An 18,062-nucleotide genomic window follows, 5' to 3' on the forward strand; every position below is an offset into this window, starting at 1 on the left:
CTATGAACTTGAAGAATAAAATGCAGAAATAAAATGTTTAGAACCATGCTGACCTAGATTTAAAATATGCATACTTTCACTCATCATATAAATGCAATGAAAAACATAAGATGTAAAATGTAAGAAACTGGGAAGATATTGTACTTTAAAAAAGAATTTCTTATGTAGGAGCACTTGGCAGTTTAAAGTTTTCAACAAGATTATCTGAAAGTTGATATCTAAGCACTTTTTGGGTGAAGTTCCCAGAAGCTTACATCAAGCAGTTCAAACTTTTCAAAGTGGAAAAATTAATGCATTGATGAAGGAGATGATGAGATGTGGTTTTTTTTTTTTTTTTTTTTTTAACGGAGGCTATCTAATATTTACTACTTGTCCTGGGAATATGATTACCTGTAGCATTATAGTGAAATTGTGTAAGAATTCTGAGCTCTAATCCTTCTAATTTTCTCTTAATGCATTGCTATATTCAAATTTTTTAAATTTTATGGTACTTCTCAGATACATCTATTTTTTAGAAGTTTTGGATAAAGTTTTCAAAGTTCTGGAAAGCTAAGAGTTACCTGAAAGGAAAATCCTTTAATTGAACAATGTCCACCTGGGTAAACAGATTTACTGATGTGGAACTTGCTCCAAGAATGAGCCACAAGAGAATGTTTTGTCAAGAAATGAGGCTTGCCTCTGATTTCTGATAAAGATTTGAGTTGAAACAGTGTGTGTTCACTTAATCTTGTTAAATGTAGCACAAAACACCAAGTGTATTAGAGCATGCATTTAAATGATAACAAATCCTGCTGTTAAAGCTAATAAGAAACAGTTCTTTTCTCATTGAGTTTCCACATCCAAGCATTTCTTTAGATATCATCATTTACTACGAACTCTCATGGTTGAATACAATATACTTTTGAGATGCATATCTAAGCCTTTGTCTTTCCTTATTCCTAAGCAACTGTTTCCTTTTTTATTAAAGTGATAAATTTTGGTGACTGGACTCTACTTAAAACCTACTAATGCAAAATACACCCATATTAAAACCTAACTAGATAACAATGATTGAAAAATAATAACTGGATTTAGTGATGATAAATGATAGCAGGCATTCAAATATTGAGACTCACTTTTTCTGTTGAGGATTATTTTCGGCATTTAAACTGTTGCATCTGAAGCTTTCTGCACCTCAACTGAAAAAAAAAAATCTTAAAAGGTTTTGGTTCTGTGTCATACACTTTATTGAACTGAGCTTGGTTTTGGGGGGCTAGTGCATCAAGGAGGGTGGTCCCACTGAGGAATAGTAGAATTCTTAAATTCTTCATCTTTTTCCTCTAGGAGGGTTAGGTTCACTCTGCCTTAAGGCAGGGCAGTGAACTCTCAGGAACCTTTCCAGCCCCAAGCACCTGTGAAGTGAAAAAGCACTTATAAAAACTTTAGAACACTTCTTAAAATATATAGTTATAAAAGATAGAGTCCCTGAAGCATTTTCTGCACTGAAGAACCAATATTGTTTATTACCACTCTGTTAAATTTAACAAGAAAAATATCAGTTTAAACACTGAGAAGTTGGTTTCTAAACTCACATTACAACTAATGAAAATAGCGATATTCTTCCAAACATCAGTTAGATGTATATCCAAGGCTTAAGAACTTGTTATAAAACCACCATCATTGATTCTTTTTCATGGCTAGTAAAGAGTAAAATTCCTTATGCCTGTCTTCTTAAATTTCATTCTAATTTATTTGATCAATAAAACTGACATGAACAGCCAACTTACTGCATCATTTTGGCTTCTTGCCTCTAATAATAATGAATGTGAGCTATATTTTATTGTACCTTGATCAGGCAGCTTTGACTCATCAACTGACATTCAGTAATCAAATCAAAGTAAGTCTCAAAAAAGAGTCACAATTTGGGGAAAATGAGAGAAAGCTGCAGTGTGTTTACATAGAGCAATTATGACGTGCTTAAATAGAAAATATTTGTTATAACCTAATCCTAAACTTTTTATTATTTATTAGAATATAGGCACTGAATAAATAATTTAGACTAAGATCAACTATACCAGTTCCAGTTTTGTGCGTAAAAAAACAAATAAAGCTTAAGGATAATAATAGCTAAGTTTCTTTGTTTTGGGCAGTATTTCATTTGCTTTATGTTTATTAACAAAGTTAGTCCTCAAGCTATCATATCATCTTCATTTTACTGATGTGGGAATAAGCTCCTAATGCTGAAATCATAATTGATCAAATTAAGCCTCAAATCCTTTCTGACACTTTAGAGCCCACACTCTCAACTTCCACATCATAGATATCTTGTCAGTAATCACTTGTGCCTTTCCTGAGACTTCCCTCTAAAAGTATGTCCAGATTATAGAAATAATTAGTGGATTCCTAGGGAGAATACTTAGGTTTTTTTACTTCGTAATTTCATTGTTTTTCCTATTATGTTTCAGTGCATCTAGATGTCCATTCTCTTCTGAGGGTGGGAAAAGGAGAAGGTCAATGAATTGATATTTTGATCATAATATGGCGTCCTCATGATCTATCTTTGTGAAAGAACTATATGAGATGTAGTGTGAGAGAGCAATAATAAGAGCCATTGTCTTATAATGGGAGAGATAAGACTGTTACAAACAAAATATTGAATCTTCAAATTCAACCTAGAAAATTGATGAGATCCAAATATATATTAGACATATGTTAGAAATGAAAAGAGCCATCTTTCTGTCTTTACTGACCATGAAATAATTTATAAAATAAGTGATAACCAATTTGGCCCTTAAAAATGTGTATAATTAGAGATAGGAAGAAAAGACATTCCCGTCAGCAGTTACTGTGCAAAAAGACTTGGGAAAGAACAAGTAACAAGTTTTAGTAAAAGCACAAGGTAGGGGTAGAGAATAAGTAGAAAATAACTTTGAAATCAAGTTAAGTTGTATTCAGTCATGTCTAACTTTAGAGCTGAAGACAAGTTGTTTAGGCTTTATGAGATAAGCAGCAGGGTATACTCCATTTTTAGCTAAGCAGTATCTGAGTGCCAGTGAAAAGATCAGCAGTGGCTAAATGAAATATCTCAAAGTTGGTTTGGAATGGGAATAGGAAGAGAGTAGCTTTCTCTAATACAGAATTTCCCTAAAAGATAGAAACAGAAATATATATATATATATATATATATATATATTTTTTTATTAGTTGGAGGCCAATCACTTCACAACATTTCAGTGGGTTTTGTCATACATTGATATGAATCAGCCATGGATTTACACGTATTCCCCATCCCGATCCCCGCTCCCACCTCCCTCTCCACCCGATTCCTCTGGGTCTTCCCAGTGCACCAGGCCCGAGCACTTGTCTCATGCATCCCACCTGGGCTGGTGATCTGTTTCACCATAGATAGTATACATGCTGTTCTTTTGAAATATCCCACCCTCGCCTTCTCCCACAGAGTTCAAAAGTCTGTTCTGTATTTCTGTGTCTCTTTTTCTGTTTTGCATATAGGGTTATCGTTGCCATCTTTCTAAATTCCATATATATGTGTTAGTATGCTGTAATGTTCTTTATCTTTCTGGCTTACTTCACTCCGTATAAGGGGCTCCAGCTTCATCCATCTCATTAGGACTGGTTCAAATGAATTCTTTTTAATGGCTGAGTAATATTCTATGGTGTATATGTACCACAGCTTCCTTATCCATTCGTCTGCTGATGGGCATCTAGGTTGCTTGAAACAGAAATATATTTAAAGAGAATGGAAGCACTCTGAAAGAGGGGCATTATAAATTTTGTGCATTTAAAACTGGGCATGGTTCATTGCATGCATGCTAAGTTGCTTCAGTCATGTCTGACTCTTTGTGACCCATGAATTGTAGTTTTCTGGGCTCCTCTGTCCCTGGGATTCTTCAGGCAAGAATACTGGAGTGGATTGCCATTTCCTCCTCCAGGGGATTTTCCCGACCCAGGATTGGAACCTGAGTCTCTTCTGTCTCCTTATATCTCCTGCATTGACAGGCAGGTTCTTTACCACTGGTGCCAACTGGGAATAGTAGCCACTAATATACCCTGGTTAAATCAATAACTGAGAAGGTTAAGAGTTTCAAGCATTGGGTAAATAAATAGAGCAACAGAAAGGACATTCACCATTTAGTAACTGAGAGGATCGACTCTATGATACAAGTAGAATAACAAATTGACTCAGCAAAATGTTCAGAAGAGGCAATGGAAAGAGAATGTATAAAGTGCCCAGTCCTACTGGGTGCTTATCAAGCAGCATGTAAGAGAGTTCCTAACACTAAGCACTCAGTAAATACTGGGTAAATTAAGGAATGAAATGGATACTAGCTCCACAAACAAACAGTCGCATTGTTAACTGAGGCGGAAGAGGATTAATATAGTTAAAGTAGAAGATTCAATTTATGTGGCAGAGGAGACCACAGGCAGCGAGGGTAGTCGGGGGTCTATTGAGATCTCAGGAGAGCCATACAGGAATGACCAGAAGAGTAGAGTCCATGAGACTTGACAACTAGTTGAAGGCAGAGATGAGGGTATGGTTGAGATTCAGGTGGACAGTTCTGCTGCCATTAACTGAGTAAAGAAGAGTACTCTGGGGAAGGTGTGAATTCTATTTTTATTTTATTTTTTTATTTTTACTTTTTTTTGAATTCTATTTTTAATAGGCTAAGCTGAGGCTATCCTGGGACATCTACAGAGACATTACAGATAAGAAATGTAAGATTTGAATTCAGGAGTGATAATTTAGGGCACGTGATATACATTTGGTAGTCATTAGTTCAAGGATTATGTTTAAATCCATGCAAATAAGTGAGGTCATCCAGGAAGAATGATATAGAATGTAGACTTTGACAGCTGAAAGACCAACTCTGAAATTTTAACATTTAAGGATAAAAAAAGAGATGGAGAAAGAATGGCTAGAGAAGCCTTGCTCGTGTGTTTTAAAAACAAACAAAAAACAGAAAACTCAAGCACTTCCAGAGAGAAATGATTTAGCATCATTTTTCCAAGTGCATTGTTTCATTTAGTGTTCAAAAGAACTTTGAATTATTATTATGAGTTTATTATCTGAGGTTGATAAAAGAAAGAGTTGGAATTAAAATCTTGTCTCCTGTGACTCTCGACTCCAAATTCTTGAAGGAATATGATTCTAAAGCTGAACAAAATGGAGACTGAGCAAAGATATTTGGTTTTAGCCATCATGGTATCCCTGGTACCTTTTGAGAAAACAGGTTCTGTAAAGAAGTGGAAGATGGAGCTGCCATGCAAGATGTAAGAATCATGCAAGGTGGAAAAGCAGAGACAATTGTTAATGCTAACACACATGCAACTCTTACAGGCTTAAAAGACATTTCTAATTACCTAAAAATAGAAAGTAGAGGGAGGAATGTGCTACCAATCTTAAGAGAAAAATGATAGACTTCAATATTTGAAGTACTTTAGCTATTTATGAATTTCATAAACCTTAATTTTTGAATATATTACAGCAAGAGGGAAGAATTCATCAGATTTTAAAAGAACTTGTCTTTAAAAAAAGAACAAAAGTAGATTTGTACTTATCACTAAGCTCTTGGACTCATTTCAATCAGATATATAAAAAGAAACCAAGGTAAAACAATTTTGCTCAGACTGGTTTATACACCCCTACATGAATTAATTATAGTTTTTAAACACAATTGGACTTTTAACATTCATGTGCATGTTGCAGATCTTTAGATTATGAAAAGGAACAGTTCCTTGGGTGGTCTTATTTATTGCAAACTTGCAGTGAATTTACATCACAGTTCAGTCACCCAGACTGAAGAGCAGTCGTGTTTTCATTGTCGGGGTTCATAACCTGTGGAATATGGATAGACTTCTGCTGGGCCCTGGGATTCGAAATTAGACAAAATGTTGAATGCGTGTACGGGGGAAAGTTCCATGACTTTCATCAGGATCTCTCACTGCCCATCAATTTCCTTGCTGAGATGAGCATTATCTGCAGTGACAAGCTGGCTTTCAAAAGTAGTAATTTTTAGGGCATCTTTGACTTGGTAAAAATGACCTTGTCACACAGCTGTGGCTTAAATGTCAAAAATTTATTTTCACTCCCCACGGCACACTTTTGCTCCAAAATTTCTTTATTTATTTGTATAATCAAAGCAGTCATACAATTCTGATAGAAGATTTGAGGTCTACTTTGATTTGGCAACTTGTGAGGAAGAGAAAAACTGGCTTTGAAATCACAAGGGTTTTATTTGGAGAGCAGGTGAAAAAATGATTTTTCCCTATGTAATAGGCAAAAGGGACCTTCTAACCTTGGAATCTGACTGCTTAAAAAATATTTCATGTATTAGAAATAGCAATTTCTAGGTTCAGATAAGCCTTTATAAGTTTTCATGAATTGTTAATTTAAAAACATAGGAATATAAGAAATATATAACCAATCAAAATATATAACCCATGGCTCTGAATTGCAGGGGTCTCATCAGATACAATCATATTAAACTGAACAGCCACTGAGATATTTCCAGATCGGTGAAAACCCTGAAGGGGACCAGTCTAATTAGTCATTCATTGTGACTCCAGTGAATTGACTATTAATGCATTTTGTCATGATGTTTATGATTAGCTATCTTTTTTACAAAAATGCAAAATTAGTAAGCTTATGTAAAAGAGAAATTATAGTCTACCATATCATAATATTTTATGCAATGATACTGCTGCGTATATATATATATACACACACACATAGAAATACATATTTACCTATAATTCATTAGAAATTAAACTCAATAAATTTTTGTTTCTATTTCGGAGTATGAATCCCTACTTCATCTAAATAAAGTAAAATGTTATATTCAAGAAACTCTATTTTTCAAACTAACCAGATATCCTTAAATTGTTTTTTTGCTACAGAATAGGCAATCCCTAAATTTCAGTACTATTAATTCAAAAATATCACCTGTCACATTTCACTTTCACATACTGATCTTTGCATTTTTGCATCTCTAGAACTTGTGAATAGGAACTCACAGTAGTGGCAGGAGTGAAGTGGTGGAAAATATTTCTATCTAGTTTTACTCATTTGTTTTTAAGACTAAAGTTGAGCAGCCTCTAGTTACAGTGTGATTAGGGGAAAAAAACAAAGACTAAAATTGGAGACCTGTATTTGTCTCATTTATGGTGTGTACTAGCTTTAAGACTTCTGACATTTCATTCATTATTTTTGTGCTGCGTTTCCTCATTTTTCAAATGTCGATAATAATACCTATTTTACCCCCCCTGCTGAATTGCAGGAATATTAAAGGTCATTAGATGAAGATGGTGTGTAACCTCCCCCTGCAAAAGAAAAAAAAAAAAAAAGAATACATGAACATCCCTGGTGGGTGTTTGTAACCATTTTTGCAAAAACAGTTTTTAAAACTATTTTACTTTTTCTCATTTGCCTTCTCATTTCTCCTCTCTCATTTTCCTGTCGTTGCACACACTGTCACAATTTTGGTGATAATCTCCAGTGTATTTTTTTTTTTAAGTTCTTTATTCTTTCTCAGTATTTGTTAGAATGAAAATAATATAGTTTATTCATAAGTGGAAGAATAGCATGGATGCCTTATTCCTGCCAAGGAAGTCAATGGAAAATAGGATTATTAATTTATAGAGGTGTAGATGGGTAAACAAATCATTATAGGTTTTCCATAAGTACATCTTGACCCCAGCAAATGAAGTAAGAGGAGGAGAAGCAACAAGAGCTGCCAGAGATGAATGGATGCCAGCAGATAAAGGCCTTTGTGGTTATGGAAATACGCAAATGCAATACTAGTATTTTTTTAATACAATTAAAGGCTCTATCTAATTCATGAAAATTTATCAAGAAAGCAGTGCTCAGTTCTATCTTCTTTTTAGAAGCATGAATTATCCATACTGTTTTTAGACTTTCATGCTTTCTTAGGTCAAACGATGCTATTGTTTAATTTTTAGTGTTCTTAGAGAATTATAGTCAAGTTGCACTTTTACATAGTACTGTATTTCTACATGGCGGGATTTCTCTAAGGGAAGGCTGTTAGTACAAGGAGTGCAGGCCTGGACTTAGATTAGGTTTCACCATTGTATGTTTCTTCTTCTTCTTCTTGAAGTCTCTCAGTCGTGTCCGACTCTTTGCGACCCTGTGGACTGTAGCCTACCAGGCTCCTCCGTCCATGGGATTCTCCAGGCAAGAATGCTGGAGTGGGTTGTCATTTCCTTCTCCAGGGGATCTTCCCGACCCAAGGATCGAACCCGGGTCTCCCGCATTGCAGGCAGATGCTTTAACCTCTGAGCCACCAGGGAGTATGTTTAGGGAGTCTTTAATCATTTTGCCTATCTTAGGTATAACTGTGAAATTGTGTTGTCCAAGAGGCAATGGATATAGTTGTTAAGAGATAGACTCTAGAACAAGATCCTCTGTTTTAAATCCTAATTCTAATCTGAGTAAAATGGGGATTAAAAAAATACATTATTAGCCTGATAAGGCTCAAATAAACTCATAAATATAACAGAATCGTGTGTTATATTTATGTGGCTACTACTACATGTGGCTACTGCAGATGGTCAAATATGAACTGTGATTACTGTTTTAATTCACAAGTGGCAGAATTTTAGTACTATTTTAAATACTTAGGCCAGCGGTTTACCTTTATACACATCTTGTATTGGCAGTCCTGTCTATTTTTGATGCTGAGGTTTGATTAACTGCATATAGCTTAAGAGCTAAACAGTTATTGATGAGAGATGATATTAACGTAAGTGGTGACTGTCTACTGCCAGTTCCATGAAGGCCATATAAATATTTCGTAGAGTGTGTGTGTTCCAATGTGGTGCAGGCTCTCTGAGATTGATATCTAATTTTAGGCCAGTTTCTCTTTAGCAAAGATTTGGCAGTCCTTTAGGACAAAATAAAAATATTATGGATGCATTTCTAAGAAACAATTTAGTAAAACATTTGGTTTTCTTGATTCTCAGTTGTCAGGCTGTTTTGTGAATAAAAAACACAAATCACAGTGTTTGAGTTCATCATGTGTTGGACGTTATTAAGTATTTCTCTTTGGCTTCCTGCCTTTACCATATGGTAATATGACTAATGAAAAAAAAATGTAGCCTGGATATCTACTTTTCCTCATTTGTTTTATTATAGAGTGGAAAAATTAAATTAGATGTTTGATATATATGTGCATATATTCAACGGAGAATGTTCTAATAGCAAAGCTGAAGCTTAAGTTTTCTTAGCAAACTTGATCTGTGTTGAAAAATACCAAAGAAAATAAAAAATAGTGAAGAGTTTTCCAGACTCAATTCCAACATGTGTACTTGGAGACTTCCCCAAACCAGCAAGCAATTCTCAGGGGCAATTCACTTTGGGAAACAAGGTGTCCAAGAAGTCAACTCAATTTGACTCTACCTACTCAGAGATAGGGGCCTTCCCTGGAGGAGGAAATGGTAACCCACTCCAGTATTCTTGTGCCTGGCAAATCCCATGGACAGAGGAGCCTGCAGGGCTACAGTCCATGGGGTTTCAAAGAGTCAGACACGACTGAGCAACTGAACATGAGCCCTCAGATATAGAGTCAGATTTCACAAGGAAAATGTTCAGTCCCACAGGATCACCCTCCACTTCATTCACAGTTGTAAGGCCAGTTTGTTATGTGTGCCTGTGATGGACCAGCTGTGAACTGGAGGTCCTAAGAATCCCAATTCAGGATGCCAATCACAAACCCACGTTATTCCCTAGGGCTCTGGCTGACTGCCCATGAATTGAGGTTCCCATGACGCCCACCTTGAGTTTGACTAATTTGTTAGAATGGCTCACAGAACTCAGGATAACCTAAGTTTACTCTCTGGATTACCTATTTATTAAAAAAAAGGATATGGGAGAAGATGAACCAATAGCCAAATGAGGAGATAAATAGGGTAAAGTTCTGAACAAAAGAGCTCTGTCCTCATGAAGTAGGCGCCCCAGCACTGTGGTACTTGGAAGCATTCTGATGCTCCAACATGGATGCTCTCCAGGGGGAACGGGGGAGAAAAATGTTGCCCTTGGGGTTTTTATGCAATCTTTATTACATAATCATGATTGACTAAATCCTTGACCAAAGGTGGTTAATTCAATCTCCAGCCTTGTTCTCTCATCCTGGAAATCAGAGGGTGGGACTGAAAGAATGTTCCAACCTTGTAATCACAGGGTTGGGTCTCCTGGCATCCAGTCTGCACTCTTGTGTGGGGGACCTAAAAGTTATCTTCCCTGAAACATTTTCAGAAAATTGTAGAATAGCCACTTAATAGAGTCTGTCACAGGACTGACTCCCCAAGTCTTTGTCAAGTTTTCAGAGAATGGGATGATGGCATACTGGCTACTTAACTTTTCCTGTTAGATTAAATATCATTTTTTTTTCCTGAAAATTTATTTAATAGTTTTTTAGGTTGGAGACGAGGAAGAGAATTGTTAACCAAATTTTCAGAAATGGAGACCTGATTGAAATTGGAAGGTGCTTATTTGCGGCTTGTTAGAACTACAGCTCATGAGACAGATTTAAAAAGTGCTTGAACTGTGTTCAGCATGGCTACAATGCAAGAGTCATTGTAAGGGCAAAAATTATTTTGCTTTTATGTATAAACAAATGAAAGATTATGCAACTTGTTTTTTTATTTTTTATTGGAGTATAATAGCTTTACAATGTTGTGGTAGTTTCTGCTTTACAATGAAGTGAATCAGCCATATGTACACATATACCACCTCCCTATTGGACCTCCCTCCTACCCCACCTCTCAGTCTCACCACTCTAGGTCATCACTGAGCACAGATATGAGCTTCCTCTGTATACAGCAGCTTCCCACTAGCTGTCTATTTTACAAGTGGTAGTGTATATGTGTCAGACCTAATCTCCCAGTTTGTCCCACCCTTCCCATCCCTTGCTGTGTCTACAAACCCATTCCAAATCTCTATTCCTGCCCTGGAAATAGGTCCATCTGTATCATTTTTCTAGATTCCACATATATGCATTATTTATCAAGAATGATAATTAATACTGGCAAAAAGTATGGATACTTGTTATATAAGACTGTTTGGGATCCCAAATGGTTGCCTAGATACAAGGAGAGACCTTAGGGCCATAAGGTTGCAAATGGCAAGTGTTATTTGGAATACAGCTAGTGGTGTCCTTGGATCTGGTAGAGTTCAAAGCAAGTTCAGGTTCTCAGGGGCATTTTAGAGATATGTCTAACACCAGATCCTCAGTGCCAGCCCAGCTCCACTTTTGTAAGACTAAATTGGGATTGATTACCGCATTATATTTCAGTTTGTCATCAGAATCAAAGGTCTAATTGTGGATACGTCTAAACTTATAATATTGCAATTACTCAGTAAAACCAAGGCCACTGCCTCCAGAATGTCCACAGTGGAGTTACACAGGGAAGGCCATGACATGGGTGAATCTTCCTTCCAGTCTTCCTTCCTTCTCCACTCTCCCTGCCGCTTCATTCTACTGTGGGTCCCTAAACTTGTGTGATCAGCAAGCTGTTGTATAGTTTCAATTAGGATGTGAATGCTGGCTTGAACTCTTGGTACCAGAGTTGACTGTGCAACCTGCCCAGCTGGAAGCTATTGCCCTTCTCTCCTTCTTACCCCAGGGCTGGATATATAGCATGGGTGTCTTCATTGTGATGCCCTCACTCAAGATTTCCACTGGAAAAATTATTTGAACTGATTGAAACTTTAATCCCATTGTTCCCACAGTTTTGGCCCTCTACTCATCAGCTTTAACTTGGACTTATGCCATGGACAGTTCAGATTCCATACTTCCAGTAATTAGTCCCTTACTGTTACCCCCCTGGTTGCTCAGATGGTAAAAAATAAGCCTGCAATGCAGGAGACCTGTGTTTGGTCCCTAGGTTAAGAAGATCCCCTGGAGAAGGGAATGGCTACCCACTCCAGTATTCTTGCCTGGAGAATTCCACGGACAGAGTTGCTTGGCAAGCTACCATCCATGGGTTGCAAAGAATCAGACACAACTGAGCAACTGTCATTAACCTAACCTAACAGTTACTCCTCACTTCCTTGCCTCATTTCCTCCATCTCACTTGCTATCAAAACTTCAACCCTGGACCCACCTAAACTGTTACTTTTTTCATAAGTGTATCCTAACAGTAAAATATTTCTTTAAACCATTACTCAACAAGACTGCTTTTACTTTAAATCCTTAATCACACACCTCAAATATTATATTATGTTTCTTTTGCAGGCTCACTTTTTCCCACTCCAGGGTAACTATTTCATATCTTTTCTTTCCTCAGACAGTGCTTCTTGGAAATCAGAGTCTGTAATCAGCAAAATTCCTTATATCGCCACTATTTTTCCAAGGTTCTCTTACCAAGGTTGTCTTAATCTAGACAAATCCTTTTTCCCTCTGTAGTTCTTTAATCTAGAGATTATCTCTGCTACTTCAAGTATCTCTGACCTCTTTTATAGAGTTCATCTGATTAGACCAGTCCTACTTACTGTCTCTGGATTACTAGACAGTCTTTGGATTGTCTTAAAGTCAATTTATTAGACTTAACTACATCCACAAAAATCCTTTTACTTCTTCCTAGCAGGTAACCTAATAGGAGTGATATCCCATCATATTCATAACCCTCACTCCCTTTCAAGAGGATGGGATTACACTATGTTCTTGTGTGTATGTGTGTGTGTATGTGTGTGTGTATGTGTGTGTGTTGAAGGTAATGATGTGGGCAGGGGTGGTTAAGTGGGAAACTTTGTACCATCTAGAATTCTGTCCTTGTCACAGACACCCAATGGCCAAGACAAAGATAAAAAACTTGAATTTAAATGAAGTAATAGAGGGACTTCCCTGGTGGTCCAATGGCTAAGACTCTGTACTCCCCATGCAGAGGGCCCTGTTCAGTATCTTGTCTGGGAACTAGATCATGCATGCCACAACTGAGGATCCCACATACTGCAACAAAGATTGAAGATCCTGCATGCTGCAACTAACACCTGGTAAAATAAATATATAAATATTAAAGAAAATTAAAAGAGGCTCTTTATAACTAAATAGTCTCTTAATGAAAGTGAAAGAGGAGAGTGAAAAAGTTGGCTTAAAATTCAACATTCAGAAAACTAAGGTCATGGAATCAAGTCCCATCACTTCATGGCAAATAGATAGGGAAACAATGGAAACAGTGAGAGACTTTATTTTGGGGCTCCAAAATCATTGCAGATGGTGATTGCAGCCATGAAATTAAAAGATGCTTGATCCTTGGGAAAAAATCTATGACCAACCTAGACAGCATATTAAAAAGCAGAGACATTACTTTGCCAACAAAAGTCTGTCTAGTCAAGGCTATAGTTTTTCTAGTAGTCATGTATGGGTGTGAGAGTTGGACTATAAACAAAGCTGAGTGCTGAAGAAGTGATCCTTTTGAGCTGTGGTGTTGGAGAAGACTCTTGAGAGTCCCTTGGACTGCAAGGAGATCCAACCAGTCCATCCTAAAGGAAATCAGTCCTGAATATTCATTGGAAGGACTGATGCTGAGGCTGAAACTCCAATACTTTGGCCACCTGATGTGAGGAACCAACTCATTTGAAAAGATCCTGATGCTGGGAAAGATTGGAGGCGGGAGAAGAAGGGAACGACAGACGATGAGATGGTTGCATGGCTTTACCCACTCTATGGACATGAGTTTGAGTAAGCTCCAGGAGTTGGAGATGGACAGGGAAGCATGGTGTGCTACAGTCCATGGGTTTGCAAAGACTTGGACATGACTGAGCAACTGAACCGAACTGAAAAAAATTAAAAGTAATAGAGTTAATTGAAATAAGGTGGGTATGGTATGCATTATGAATCTGTAATGCATACTTAAATTAAAGACACAGGATAGACAGAGAAATCGTAGTATAAAAATGAGTTAATATAATGAACATGTTCAATTTTTATTAATTTTACTAAGTAATGGGTATGAGTTTATACCTATGTATAGTTTATTTCTTATATCTTTGACTTTAGAAAGTATAAACTTGTCCTTTTGTAGGTCCATGTAACTAGAGAAGATGGTTTCAGAGATGACTATTTGACATCTCTTTACTTGTCAAGCGTTCAACACCCCCTCAAATCTATTCACATTTCATAATCTAGCTTACCATTTCACTGAGAAGATAGAAGTAATTTATAGAAAATGTACTCCCCTCCCAACCACCCCCCTGCAAAACAAACAAACCATAGCTATCTACCTGCCTTTCTATACCTTCCTACCTGACTTTGTTTCTTCTGAAGATGTTTTCCCCGTGTCTGTACTCTGACTCACGTCCTGTCATCCAGTGGAAGACTTCCACCCCTTTAGTTACCTCCAGTCTCTCCCAAATCATCCCTTTGCCTTGTGTGTGGGGAAGGTTTCTTAGCATGCCAGCATGGTGTCATGTCTCCCTACATAAATAAGCAAATAAAACAGACTGTGCTCGTCTAGTCCTCTGCTCCTTTTTAGAGCAAAATTTCCCAAAAGAATGCAAACTATTCTCTTGTTCAATTTGCCAGTCTCAGTCCTTAGCCTAGCCCAGTCAAACTTTTATTTCCCCACACACCCCAGGGGGCAGTAGTGATAAAGAATCCATCTGTCAATTCAGGAGACAGAAGAGACACAGGTTTGATCCCTGGGTTGGGAAGATCCCCTGGAGGAGGGCATGGCAAGCTACTCCAGTATTCTTGCCTGGAGAATCCCATGAAGAGAGGAGCCTGGTGGGTTGCTAAGAGTTGGACACAACTGAAACGACTTAGCATGCAGGCAATTCTAAAACCTCTCTTCACCCCAGGAGCCTCCATCATACCACACCCCAGTGTCTTATTATCAGCCTTATTTTATCCGAACACACTGCCTTATTTTAACAAAGGAGTGAAGAATTGATTCCTCCCTTCTAAGAAATAAATCTTTTGCTTGGATGTCTTGACACTTAATTGTCTCATTTCCTCCTATTTCTATGGCTTTTCCACTCTCCTTTCCTAGAACTTCCACTTCGTTTCTGGTTGTTTAAAGTTGTAAGCCTCTAGGATTCAGCACTTGGCTTTCTTCTCATATCTCTGTCTATATTCACTCTCAATGATCTCATTCAGTCACCTACTTTTATATTGTGTGTATCATTTATATGCTAATAACATCCATATTTATCTTTCAGCCCTGAGCTCCAGTTTTAACACATCCGAAACAGAATCCTTGATTCTCTGCCCCCTCAAATCTCTTTAAGTGGTATCAACATTCACTCAATTTCTTGTGATAAAAGCCTTGATTCCTTTCTTTTTTCTTCTTCTGCCATATGTTCAGTGTAACAAGAGTCTGACCACTCTCCTTTAAATTATAACCTGGATATTCCACTCTCTTAAATTATAACCTGGATCTGATAAAGAGTTTCAAACTTCACAAACTCATTCTTAGTCTAAACCCCCATACCCTTTCTCCAAAGGCATGCCCTAGTTCGGCAGCTCCGTAATGTCCGACTCTTTGTGACCTCACGGACAACAGTCCACCAGTCTCCTCTGTCCATGGGATTTCCCAAGCAAGAATACTAGAGTGGGTTGCCATTTCCTTCTCCAGGGGAATCTTCTCGAACCCTCCTCTCCTATGTCTCCTGCATTGTGCGTGCTTAGTCACTTCAGTCGTGTCTGACTCTTTGCCACCCCAAGGACAGTCGCTCGCCAGGCTCCTCTATCCATGGGGATTCTCCAGGCAAGAATACTGAAGTGGATTGCCATGCCTGCATTGGCAGGCAGATTCTTTACCCCTGAGCCACCTAACAAAGCTCTTCTCCTAAGGAATGATGCTTTAAAAATGTAAATCAGAGCATTATCACCCCTGCCTAAACCACAAACAGAATAAAACGTAAGAGCAGCCTGGCAGGATCAGGCTTCTGACTGCCTCAGTGGCTTTAGCTCCTATCTTTCTTCCTCCTCACTTTGATCGTGGACTTACACAACCCATTCCCACATCCAGGGCCTTCGCACTTGCAAAGTGTATCTCAATCCGAAATACATTCTTCTGGACACCACATGACTAATTCATACTTTCCTTTCCTCAAGTATCTGCTCAAACATCACCTCTTCAGGGAAAACATTCCCAGCCAGATGTGAAAATACCACATTCCCCTTTTATCAATTTTGATTTTTTTTTCTCCATGGTATGTTCTCACTACTTGCAAACTTATTATGTATTAATCAGTTTACTTGTTTGTGATGTGTCTTCAGAATTAGAAAAGTCGATGAGGGGGTCTTGCTGTCACTGAGTCTCCATATCTTAGTAAACTGTCTGCCTGTGGTAACCAGTAATTCTGTTGAATGAATGAATAATGGGGTTTAACACAGTATAGAATAGGAAACTTCTGTGTATTAAAAATCATACACTTTTACTCTTAAAAAAAAATGTTCCTGACCTCACCATATTGCTGAGTCTTACCACTCCTTTCCTGTATCTTTCCTCTTCTCTATTTTTCTTCCCCTCTTTCCTCTCTGCAATAGATAAAAATTTCAAAATACCTGTATCCTTACTAGGAAATCACTTACCACATCAGACTAGTTACTAAATCCTTTGCTTATAGAACTGAAACACTTCATTAAGAAATCCTCATAAACAAGTCTTCCATCCCTGGCAGGGATTATCCTGGTTGTTTTTGGTGATCATGTAGAAATATTTCTTTTTCTCCTCTCTCTATTGTCTTTCCTATTCACTCTAAATGGGAGAGCATCATAATAGAGGCTGGCTGCTCAGTGAGGCTCCAGAGCCACGAGGGCATGCTACTTCCCAAGGCAGCCTATTCCAATTTCCAATGACTCTAATTTTAAAAATGCTCTTTGGATATGATGAGCTAATATTTGCCTGGCTGTAACTTTGATCCATTGGTCCTATTTCTGCTGGCGAGGTCTCCTAAGCATAACTATTTCCTGAACAGGAATAGAACAGCTGCTTAACACCTCCCATATGCTATTGCTTTATATAGTTGGAAATTGTAAATCCCCCAGCCTCCAGCACCTCCACCATATACTTTGTCAGCCTTCTGTTCTCTGTTGTAAATAAATTCGGCTTTGTAGCCTTTCCTCAAATGACCCATTTACCAAATACTTCATTACTTCTGACTTCCCCAGTGGCTCAGACAGGAAAGCATCTGTCTACAACGCGGGAGACCCAGGTTCAATCCCTGGGTCAGCAAGATCTCCTGGAGAAGGAAATGGCAACCCACTCCAGTACTCTGGCCTGGAAAATCCCATGGAAGGAGAAGCCTGGTAGGCTACATTCCATGGGGTTGCAAAGAGTCAGATGCGACTGAGCAACTTCACTTTCACTTTCTTTCTTTCTGAACTCAAGAGAGGGCCAAAACCTTTTCTGGGCAATTCAGTCACTTCTGGGCTTTTTTTATACTTGGCGGCAAGTATGGTATAAGTAAGTCGATTGGGAATTTCAATTTTAGCAGCTTAGCTATTTAATTGAAGTTTATTTAAAGTAGCACAAGTGTATTGATTTATTCAATAAACATTATCAGGTGTCTCATTAGATGTAAGACACTATACCAGGGCTAAAATAAACCTAAGGCATCGGCACTGGTCTTGAAAAGTTTTCAAGGTTTTCAAAGCACAGTTCATGCAGTTATTAAATATCCTTATGAGCTTTAAAATACCACTTAGGTTCTTTGGTACACGATGCTCTTGTGAAAGGATGCATGAGGATTTAGAACATCCTTACCACACCTCCAGGGTTATGGTGTCCCAGGGCTGAACTGAAGGGGACTAAGCCACTAGGCCATTTCCCTGGTGATGGGTCCTGCATTTTGACTCCCTCTGGGTAAATGGTAGCTACATTCATTTCATTAACTTATGGGTTATAAGTTAATTTAGGGGGAATATGCTATTACAGATTTGGATGAGTTCCATTAAACTCCATTAAAACTTTGACTGTAGGATGCATTAATAAAGCTTCAAAGTCAGTCAATCAAAAGATTGATAGAGTGTATAGAATAGACTGTAAAATGGAATATTTGATATGAACTATTAAATCTTTCAGAGGAATTCTTTGGAGGTTTG

The sequence above is a fragment of the Dama dama genome, chromosome 31 (genome assembly GCF_033118175.1).
Source record: "Dama dama isolate Ldn47 chromosome 31, ASM3311817v1, whole genome shotgun sequence".
NCBI classification, from domain to species: Eukaryota; Metazoa; Chordata; class Mammalia; order Artiodactyla; family Cervidae; genus Dama; species Dama dama.